The 12313-nt window shown below is 30.7% G+C and overlaps 1 protein-coding gene across 2 annotated transcripts in view; it reads right to left on the bottom strand.

Annotated features, from left to right (window-relative positions):
• The window catches only part of LOC140437410 (cholesterol transporter ABCA5-like), a 154944-nt gene extending 142927 nt beyond the window's left edge, over positions 1–12017 (bottom strand). Inside the window, exon 1 of one of the 2 annotated variants that reach the window (XM_072526926.1) lies at positions 11916–12017. The gene's annotated coding sequence lies outside the window, so the exon portion shown is untranslated. Of the gene's footprint in view, positions 1–4815; positions 5051–11915 lie in introns of those variants that run through there. The other variant, XM_072526925.1, reaches the window with a different exon arrangement.
• Between the last annotated feature and the right edge of the window lie 296 nt (positions 12018–12313).

Raw genomic sequence — 12313 nt, 5'->3', positions numbered from 1 at the left:
TGTTATTATTATTGCCAAAGCTATTTTCAACACTTTTCAGAATCCTTGTTAACCCCGGAGTGATATCTCTGAAATATGGTAATGAAAAATATTTGTTTATAGGAGTATCAGAGACTGGGTTCCCACTTAAGACATCAGGATCAGCATTGTTAGTCGCGAAGGAAGGTGAAATATCTTCGTCATGGATAGTATTAAACAAAATCTTATTAACTAATGGTGTTGGATAAGCGTTTGAAATAAAAAGTTTCTGTAGGATTTGTAGGTTTTTTGTATGAAATGAAGGATCTGATAGTTTTGTTACTCTATTTTTCATCTGTTTGATTAAGTTGACTTTGGTAGAATTATTATGGTATGAGTTGTAGTTAAGGTATCTACCAGAATGGGTCGGTTTTTGATACCAATCTATTTTGATGTTGTTGGTTTCCCTGATCATCCTTATGTCGAGAAAGGGGACGGACCAATTACCATCTTCCCTCTCTATAGTGAACTGGATGTAGGGGTCATAACCATTAAAAGTGTCTAATAGTTCATCTACCTTGTCATTGGGTATAGCCAAAATGATATCATCAACATATTTTTTAATAAATGGAATATTAAAGGATAGTAAAGGAATGACTGAGTCTAATACATAATCCATAACGTAAGTTGCAATGATAGGAGAAATCTTAGCTCCCATAGGGGTACCGAAAGTTTGTTGATAGAATTTATCATTAAATGAGAAGTAAGTGTTGTTAAAGAGAAATTCGACGATGCTGATGAATCTGTCGTAAGACATGGAACAACAACCTCTAATACGGTCCCAGTTGATCTCTATTGATGTCAAACATATTCCTAGATGAACATTGCTGAATAAGGATACAACGTCAAGGCTAACGAGGACATAATTTGATGGAAGTATGTAGCCATTATATTTATTTACCATCTCAAAAGAATCTTTAATGTAATATTGACTTTCATAATTATATGCATTAGTAAGTATGTCTGTAACAAAAGCTGAGATATTTTCAGTGGGTGTTCCAATGGAAGCTACTATGGGACGAACCGATAGTGTTGGTTTGTGGATTTTTGGCAAAGCATAAAACTTTGCAATGTTCCCATTATATGTTGTTAGTTTTTTCTTTGTGTTACGGTCAATCTCATTGGAAGAGGCTAAGGATGCGATTAGCTACCATAATATATGGTAGCTAATTATAATTTATTCTCTTTCAGCCCTGAAGAAGCCAAATTAATTCTCTTTGGCGAAAACGTTCGGCGAAACAATTGATACACATTAGAGTATTTCTTGCAGATTTCCCCAATATTTAAGAGTTTACTATATATATATATATATATATATATATATATATATATATATATATATACATATATATATATATACATATATATATATATATATATATATACATATTTATAGAATAGCAAGCCTAGAGCAAAGTAAGCAAAAGATTTTAATCAGATTTTATGTATCCGAAATGAAAATAATAAAATACTAGTTCACAAAAAGAATGTCAAAAAAAGGTGGAAAAAGTGCATTAAAAATAGGTTGAATGAACAATTTGACAAAAAACCGGTTGACTTAACAGAGGCAGTAACAGCAATGGTTACCAAAATAACAAACTGGGAAGTGGTTCGAACAGTTTAAAAAAAAAGAAAGGTAAAGCAGTTGGTCCAAATAATATTCTCGAGAAAAAGTGGACAGCATTGGGAGAGAGGAACAAGTTACGTAATAAGTCTATTTATTACAATTATGGAAGTGGAAAAAACTCCAGACGAATTAAAAAGCAGTATATTAGTACCTGTGTTCAAAAACAATTCACACTGAAGAAACTGAAATATCCGTATTCAGCTTGGTTTTATGCAAGGCAGATCGACAACAGATGTAATTTTGATTTAAAAGCCAGCTGATGAAAAAATAAAGGAATAAAGTAAGAAACATTCAAATAGTATTAATTGATCTTGAGAAAGCTTATGATAGAGTTCCTCAAGAGATTCTGTTGTGAGCGCTCAATAAGAAAGTAGTTCCCGGTGAATATATAAATATTGTGAGAGACATGTATGAGAAAGACAGGTGTGGGAGTGACTGATAAAATTTCATGTTAAAGTAGAATTGCAGCATGGCTCGGTGCGTAGTTCTTACTTATGCTCATTAGTGTTGGATCAGATAAGAGCGAAACTACACGGTAACATTACGTAGAGCTTAATGTAGGCTGATAATTGGTAAAAGCGATTTAGAGCAAAAACTAGAACTGGAGGAAATCTGAACTCTTGAGGAAAAAGGTTTAAAACTTGTAGGACAAAAACAGAGTCTTTAGAATGTCCATTTAAAGATGCAGTTACTACAAATAAAATGATAACTTTGAATGATAAAATGATTTTGAAAAGCAATAGCTTTAAATACTTAATTAGGATCGGTATTACAGAGAAATGGATATGCCGTAAAAGATGCATGCAATTGAATTAGGGTTGTATGGGTGAAGTGTAAGGAAGCGAATTGTGTGTTGTGTGACAGAAAATTTAAAATGAAAGTAAAGAGAAAGATCTATAAAACTGTAAGGCCGGGTATGATGAACGGAAATGAATATTAATCAATTAAAGAGTAAGAGAAACAACGAATGTATTTTACGGAAATAAGAATGCTTAGATTGATGAGTGGAGTGGCAAAAAAAATAAAATTAAGAATGAGTATATTAGGGGAAGTCTAGGAGTGGCATCGATTGATGCCAAGGCAATAAAATAACAGGTTGAGATGGTTTAAGGGTGTGCAAGGTCGAGACATTAATCATCTAATACAAAGAGTTGCTAATCTGTGGGTTTCTGGGAAGAGTAGGGGAGCAAACCAAAGAAGACTTGGGAGAAGACGCTTAGGTCGGTAAAGGGGATTAATATTGGTATGACCCAGGATAGATACTTTTGGAAATTGGACCATCACTGGATGTGTTCCGTTGCATGTTTTGGCAGTGGAAAGAAAAGAGCTTTATGAGAGAAGAGGTCGAAACCTTACAACAACACGGAAGATGTGGCACAGTGGACGAAAATGCTGATCCCGAACATAAGAGATTGGGTGGACTGTGGCCACAGGCAACTGGATTCTGACGCAGGTGCTCACAGGACACGGGTGTTTTAGGGCCTACCTCTATAGGATCGGAAAGGCTGATACAGATGAATGCCTATACTGTGGATACTCGGACACTGTGACACATACGATGTTAGATTGCAGCAGATGGATAGTGGAAAGGAACAGAATGGAGAGAGAGACAGGTGTGAATTTTGTTACAGTGAGAGAAATTATTGAGAGAATGATTGAAAATAAATTAGTTTGGACTAACATACACAGCTATATCCGTGCAGTGATCAAGAAAAAGGAAGAGGAAGAAAGACTGCTAAACCAACGCTAAAGGTAAGAGTGAATGATGCTGAAAGGTGAAGCTAGAAAAGTGGGTCACACTGTGTGAGTTGGAATGCGTGAGTCAGACTGTGGGAAAGGAGGAAATGCCCATCTGGAAATAATGCCGAACTAGGAGCGATGAGTGTCTTCTACGCGCTACCTGGAACGAGACAGGGAACCTCCTTGCTGATGAATAGAGTGTGGATGTGTATCAATGGAGAATGAATGAATAAAGGTAGTGATTCAGAAGTGATGCCTGCCTTACAGCGGTCATTCCGCTTCCGGATCGCTGGATGACAGAGGAGGGTCTGGTTTAGCAGGTAGGCGTTCGGCGTAGACTCGGCGACGAGAGGGCATTTTAAAGTACCTCGGGAACTATCGCCGGGAGTACGAAGAACGAATCCTCCACTAAAGTTAGTCAGGCGGCGCCCTGGACTGAGATGTCTTTTGAAGATTCCAGACCCCCCTCTCTATAAAGACGAAAAAAAAAAATACTTTTGGAAAAATGTAATTAGGGAAGCCGACCTTGCATAGGGATAAAGGGCAAAGAGAATGATAAAGGACAAAGGTGACTTTTATCAAATATACATATGTCTTTTCTAAATATTAGGTTTTAATATAGAATTAGACATACGCAAAAAACAAATATGCAAATGTGTAATACAATTCTTTGATTAGAACAAAATATTCGACGAGTAGCACACGATTTTTTAAAAAAATCACCATTTTGTTATCAGAATCAAAAGTTCGGATGCATCTCATTTTTTGCGGTAATGTCCATGTTATATTGTTAAATAAATCGAAATATTTAAACAATTTTCTTGTTTATTTACGTTTTACTTTGAATTAATCAAAAAAAAAATTTATCAAAAAAAAATTGTGCAGATTTTCATTACAAACATCTTGGTACCAAATTTACCGGGTTACCAGCGAGTGGTGGGTTTTTTAAAAACAAGCCTTTTTTGGGGGATCGCCGCCAAATATGGTCGGTATAACAAATTTAAAATAGCATTAGCCTACATGGTGGATGGAATTAAAATCAACGGTAAAATAATAAACACTATAAGTACGCGAATACGCCACAGTTTGATAACGTACATTCAAAAGCTCTTCAACCCCTACTCAATAAATTATAAACACGGGAGATTTTATGGTTGGCATGACCTCAAACAAGAACACCACTCGTAAAACCAAATATAACTCTTAGAATATAACTATATAAAATGTTGGTCCTAAAGTAAGAATGCGAATTAAACCAATCCAGATTGAATTGAATTGAATTAGTTGAATTGAATGCAGATTTTTTTTATACGAATAAATAATATTATATTCTCAAACAGGGGATAAAAAGTTTCATCTATTCCAAATAGATCAAAGTATTATAAAACATAATTGAAAAAATTAAATTAAAAAATATATAAGTAATTCACCTATTTATATTCAGATCCTAGAAAATATTCTTGAAAATATCTGTCAACACATGTGAAGGGCATCTTAATCCAAACTTTTCACTTTTGGTTTATAACACCATGCAGAAATGTATTATTAATATATTTTTGTCAATTTTATCGACCCAAAATCTTTTAACACCTCATTATCTGTTTTATTTTTAAATATAATTTTTCATTTCTAATGTTGATCTAAAAAATAAATGACATTGACAAATTGTTTATCTATGGTTTATTAATTTAAAGTAAAATGTCATTTTATGAATTTTGAGTTGGACTATTTAAGGTCGATTCGAGAAACGTTAACGTCCTGTCATCGACCGGCAACGTTACGTTGAAACTGTCGCTCATTCACACTGTGATTCACACTGTACGTGCGTCATGCAGTGGTGCATTAACGTTCACCAAAGTTTGTTACGTTGTTCAATTACAACAAAAAGATAAGTACAAATGTATGTACAGATGTACAAATTAAGCAGAAGAAAATTAGCAATAATTGTTTTATTGCTGAACAAAGAGGAGCAGACAGGCTACTAACTACACTAACATATATGACAACACGGAGGGATCCAAAGACTGGCGACTAAGGCTGATGTCAATACCATATCGACTTTGAACGATAGAAAATCTAACTGCGAAGAAAGATTTAGTAAGATTGAATTATTTGTCATTGTTTTGGTGTGTATTAATTTTATTTATTTGTCGAAGTAGTCGAATAATAAATTTATTTACCCGCAAAAAAATCGCTCTCCCGTCCCGCAGCAAAAATCGCTATCCGCTCCTGCGTCCCGTCCCGCGGGAGAAAATGCTGGACAAAGAGCGGGACGGTACGTCAAGCGTGCATCAATACACGACCAATATTATTCGCCTTTTGTTTAGGTTATTTTAATTTCATAAACTAAACTACATTTCTTTCTTTGCACTTGTTGGACATTATGGGGTTTAAGGTTAAAATTAGCTGATTTTTCGTTGCTAGACAAATATAAATACAAGACAAATAAAGTGTGTAAAAAGTGCCTTAAAAATTTAACGTTATTTTTAAAAACTTTCCTCCAGATCCCTAAAAAAAAGTTCATGGTCCTCCCCCCGATAATCGGTCATGGATCTGCTCTTGATTCATCGAAGCAAGAACCTTTCACGAAATGGCTTCTAATACTCAATATTCTTCTTCTTCTTTCAGTACCCTCTCCGATTATCGAACGTTGGCGATCATATTGGCAATAATAACTTTGTTTACGTCCTTGGCGTCAGGATGTTCTTCGTCGGCCTAGGCCTCTCCTTCCGGCAATCTTACCCTTTATTATGAGGTGTAGAAGGTTACACCTCTCTGGATGTCTCATTACATGACCAAAATATTGTAACTTTCGAATTTTAATCGTTTTTGTTATTTCTGTGCTCTTTTTCATTCGATGGAAAACTATTTCATTTCTTATTCGATCAACCCAACTTATCCGCAATACTCGTCGATAAATCCACATCTCAAAGGCCTCTAATTTTTCATTATTGTCTCTGTAAGGGTCCAGCTCTCCATACCATACAGCAATGTGGAGAATATGTAGCAGCGTATTAATCTGACTTTAAGGTTCAACGTAATATCTCTATTAATTAGAATTTTCTTTAATTTATAGAAGGCGGCTCTGGCTTTTTCAATGCGTATTCTTATTTTTTTTCTTTATTATTCAATATACGAGTAAATAAATATATAAAAAAGAACTGCGGTCACTAATGAACAAAGCAGAATTTTATTTGTTTCATTGTTTCTGTTTTTATAATTAGCTGTATTATTAATGACATATTTCCTACAAAACTTTTAATTCAATAATTTTGCTCTTTGCGTACTCGCTGTTAATGTCTATATTAATTATGCACGTGTAAACAGAACACCTGTATAGCTTCTTTATCTTGAACGTGACTTCCTATATTGTAATAATATTATCTTAATTAAAAAATTTATACATTGCACTTAAATTTTATAAGTATTTATTAGAGAAAACAATAACTTTATCTTAAGTAGTATCAGATTCAACGATATTAAAATACTATAAGATATAATATTCGATAACAACGTTTTCTATAATTTTTGACTGTTTTTGTAGAGCTAAAACGTTATATATATATATATATATATATATATATATATATATATATATATATATATATATATATATATATATATATATATATATATATATATTGAAATGATATGAATATAGGAGAAAGAAAAATAGTGATAAAAATTAATTTATAAGTTACACACTAGATAATGTTATATATAAAAAGTATTTGGTTATTTTAATAAGTTATATACTATAAAAATTATTTATGAGGGTATTCTTAAGAAATTAGCATATAATAAGTGTAAAAAGTATTTTTTTTTAAATTATAATATTGTAAATATATTTAAGTGAGCCATGTGCATAGGCAACCAAAAATACTCTAAAAGTGACGTTTAAGTAATGGTTGCGAATGTAGAAGTGGGGTTATTTTTGTTAATTTAAAATGTTTAATTTACATATAGTTACGGATTTGAAGTAGTGTAGTTTATTAATTTAGGTTGTTTAAATTAAATATAAGTTTATATTCTGATCTGAAAAGCCTAAATGTCAACAAAATTCTCGATAGAAAAGAAAAGAATTTTCTAGAACACGAGAGTTACCCATGTTTGCGAGATAGACTATTCCAGAAAATTCATACATTTAGAAAATAGAACAATTCGAATATGATTTCTTGCCAGATGATTCTGGAACATGGAAAAATATATAAATACTCGGTGATTTGGATTCAAAATGTCCAGTGAGTCAGTGAGACAGTTACTATGAGTTCAGGGGGGCCAGTCAGTCAGTAAGCAATCAGAACAGTTACTATGAAGTCAGTATAAGGTCGGTCAAACAGTTAGTTACAGTTAGTGAAGTCAGTTGTTCAGTAAGTTCAAGATTAGTCAGTCGGAATTAGGAAGAAAGTATAAAGTATGCAATAATCAGTGATTTAGTATTAAAATTTGATAGTATTGGAAAGTATATTATTGAAGATTAAAAATTATGTTATGTATAAATGATGATTGGATAATGGAAGAAAGTATTCATTGAAAATAAAATTATATAATATATTTGGTGATTGGATATTGGTATATTAAAAAAAAGAATAAATATAAATGCTATTAAGAAGAAAAATATTTTAAATTGGTGGAAGCTGATAATTGGAAAAAGGAATTTCACAAAAACAAGGATAACCGAGGCTGAGAACGAAGACATTGAGTGGTGATTAAAATCTATATAGTGGAGAATAGTTCATTTAGGCATTCAGTGACAGAAAGGTACAAAATTTTGTTAATATAATTTAATTAGTGTCATAAGAATTTCAATTTTAAGGATAGTTTGTTTAAAATTTACATTGTCTATATAATTTAATTAGTTTCATAAGAATTTCAATTTAAAGATAATTTATTTTAAATTTTACATTGGTTATGTTAGATATATATGTTTGTTTCATAATAGATACAATAAAGATAATTCCAAAAAGTGCTTAAAAACTAATTCTTTGAGAACCGCGATAAAAACCCTATATATATATATATATATATATATATATATATATATATATATATATATATATATATATATATATATATATATATTATTAAAAAACACTCATTGCTCATTAAAACATCATTCACAAATAATACATCATCACAATTTGGCGCCCACCGCGGTGGCTCTCTATTTAAAAGAATTAGTTTGGGAAGATAAGTGCTCTCATATAATTAAATTAATTTTCATTAGAAAAAAAAATAATTATAATTGAACAAGTAAAGGCTCAAAATGTCTCAAGGAAAGAAAGGTACAAGAAAAAAAAATGAAGAAGATGTGGAAGTAGAAATACAACCTGTACAAGAGGAGATTGTAGTTCAAGTTCCACAAGATATTGCAGAAATGAATCCAGAAAGAGAGGAAAATGTCAATATGGCAGCTTTAAAGTCATTAATGATGCAGATGAACAAGACAATGGAAGAGAATTCAAAACAAATCAAAGAAGACATAAAAAAAATGGAAGAGAATTCAAAAGAAATTAAAGAAGACATGAAAAAAATGGAAGAGAATTCAAAAGAAGTCAAAGAAGACATGAAAAAAATGGAACAGAAATTGGAAGAGAATTATAGAAAATTAGGAAAGAAAATAGAAGATAATAATAATAAAATTGTAAAACAAATAGAAAAACAAATGGATAAAAAACTTGAAACTGCAGAGAAAAAAGTAGCAAATGAAATAAAAAATATACGGAATGACTACAAGAAAAGGATAGAAAATGAGAGGACAGAAGTAAAGAGGATTATTCAAGATAATAAGATAGATATAGAACAGAAAATAGAGTTGCATAAATGTAACTTAGAAGTAAAAATTAACGAAGACAGGAGAAACACAGAAGAAAAATTAGACGATATACAACAAAATATCCAAATACCTAGTAATCAAATAAGAAATATGGAACAGAGAATAGATGATATTTCACAAATGAGAGATATAGGGAGACCTTACTTAAATTTAACAAATGAGACTGGGATTAAATTCTCTGGTAATATAAAAATCTGCATCCTAGAGTATACATAAATAGTTTAAGACATAAATTAAGATTAGTGAATTATATTAATGATATTAAAGATTATATTAGAATGACATTAAATGACAATGCGGCAATTTGGTTTGCCAGTATTGAAAATGATTTGGATAATTTTCAAACATTTGAAAATAAATTTTTAAATTATTATTGGGGTGAATTAGAGCAAGCCAAATTTAGGGAAGTTCTGTATTTTGGAAAGTATAATCACAATTTAAAATCAAATATGGTAGATTATGCATTAAAACTGATAACGGTTGCAAAATATTTAGAACCACCACTTAGAGAGGATGAAACAGTCTTAAATGTATCTAGACATTTTGATGCTGATGTTGTGCAAACAGTAACTGTACAAAATATTCAAACAATAGAGAGTTTTATTAATTTTATTCAAAGAATACAAAGAGGTAATATGACAAGTAATAGTAACAACAACAGAAAAAACAATAATAACTTTCAATATAATATGAATGATAATCAACAATATAGACAATCATATAATAATAATAGATATGGTGATAGTTTACAAAATTTTAATAATAACAGTAATCAAAATAGACAAAATTTTAATAACAATACTAGTTATAATGGATAACATTTTAATAACAATACTAATAATAATAGACAAGATTTTAACAATAGAATAGAGAATATTTTGTATCTTAATATATGTCAAAATCCCCCTGTATTACTAGCCTGGATAATTTATACCCTTTTCAGCCCTATAGCCTTTTCATTTTCTATTATTTATCAAACATGTTTTCTATACCATTTTTCAAAGTAAAAACGTGGCACATTTATATAAAGTAACGTCACTTATATTTAAAATTTCCAGAACGTCAACCTTAGAGTTTAAATTTTCCTAACACAGCTAATAATACGAAACCCATACGGAACTGCTCGATCTTTCATAGGCGTCAACATGGTATAATAATCAGAAAAATGTAATGACGAATGAGTTGCTTAATGACAGTTCTGCCTATGGCAAAATTGTTTAGTGTTGTCGTTTTTTTTTTAAAGACAGTAAGAATTTTGTTTATGTTTTGATTTCTTCCACAATTTGATCAAATTATATTATATATTAATCAATTGTATTTATAAATACCTATTAAATTTATATTAATAGCTTTAAAAACTAATTATTGTTGTGTATTGTGATTGTGCTATGCCAAAACAACTAAATAGTCTGTAGAAAGCTGATTAGCTTTCATATAAGATATATTATTTTGAACAAGAAATAATGACGGAACGTTTTTACTATTAATGCTCTAAAATGTTTTCTTATGTATTTTAGTGTGTTGCAGTAATCTTAAAACTAAGTGTATTTACTGTTAATATAACAGTTTGACAAATAGTTGACATTTTAAAAATTCCTCAATTACTAACTATTCTGATGTTTTGGCAACGCTATGGGGTTTCTGACGTCGTAAATCTTGAATGACGTGCAATCATTTTTATATGAAAAATTCTATTCAGGATAATAACTTTTAGTTGTGTTTTTATAATTTATAGTTCAGTCGTCAGAGAGTTGACCCCTAAAAATCATACGAACAAGTTGAATTTTGCAGAGAATATTAATTTTGGGACCCCAAAAAAGATGCAAAAAAGTTTACCATTTTTACCTTCGGGCTTTCCCCTAAAACCTTCCATGGCAGGTGGGTAAAAACGTGAAAAAATCGATTCACCAAGAATCTGTACACCGCAGAAAAAAATATTTCAAATAAAAAATGTAGCTGAGATAATTTTAAACAAAAATGTTTGTAAGCATTTTTTGTGTAGAATGAACCGTTCTCTTAGAAACAACGCTTGAAGTGACCGTCGATTTTGCATGTCAGTAACGCGCGCGAAATCAATGTTAAATAAAATTTGTATCAGCTCGACGGTAAAAATTAACGCATAACTGACATGCAAAACCGACGGTCGCTTCAAGCTTTGTTTTTAAGAGAACGGTTCATTCTACACAAAAAATGCTTATAAACATCTTTGTTTAAAATTATCGCAGCTACATTTTTTTATTTGAAACTTTTTTTACTACGATATACAGATTCTGTTTAAATCGATTTTTTTGCGTTTCTACCCCCTGCAAGGGGGTTTTAGGGGGAAGCCCGGTGGTAATTCAGCTTGTTCGTATGATTTTTAGAGGTTGAGTCGCATTTTATCTCTGACGACTGGAGTATTACTAGGTATTAACTAGATTTATGTTTTCATTAAAAATACATTACTATTGCGCTATTTTAAATTCTTACTTTAGAAAAAATATTTATTATTATTTAGGTTTAAATACGAATATAAAATAATTTAATACATTAAAAACCTAATCATTTTACAACTAAGTTATCTTTTGTCAGTAAATTAAAAATTTGTAAATGGCTTTACAGCATTTTACAATAATCAGATAATATTTAACTATGAAAACACTTTTTTAATGTTAATGTTAATGTTATCAATTGAAGATTAACATGTGCACATACCTCAATGAAAACAGTTTATAATAATATCCACTTAATTGGTCTATGTATGCGGAACTAAACACATAATAAATATATAATAGCAATATTTTTTAAATACATCAAATATGAGATAAAATGTTTCCTAGATTGCTGCCACGTTCTGTGCTCAACTAATGATGTGTTTTATTCGGATGTCCTCGCATTTTGAATCGATATGCTCATAACGACAATATTGTAATTCCACATTAAATAAATAATAAAAACTGTAAAATATATTTATGTATTCACAAGATCGATTCGTTAAATATAAGGTAATAAAAGTATAGGGGTAAGTTAACTAATAAAGACGGATAAGACAATTTTTAATTTTAAAATGGCTTTATTAATCTTTTCAATTCGAGTCTTACTATTCCTCTATA

The sequence above is a fragment of the Diabrotica undecimpunctata genome, chromosome 3 (assembly GCF_040954645.1).
Source record: "Diabrotica undecimpunctata isolate CICGRU chromosome 3, icDiaUnde3, whole genome shotgun sequence".
NCBI classification, from domain to species: Eukaryota; Metazoa; Arthropoda; class Insecta; order Coleoptera; family Chrysomelidae; genus Diabrotica; species Diabrotica undecimpunctata.
The sequence above is the reverse complement of the archived record's forward strand: the minus strand, read 5'-3'. Positions and strand labels throughout refer to the sequence as shown.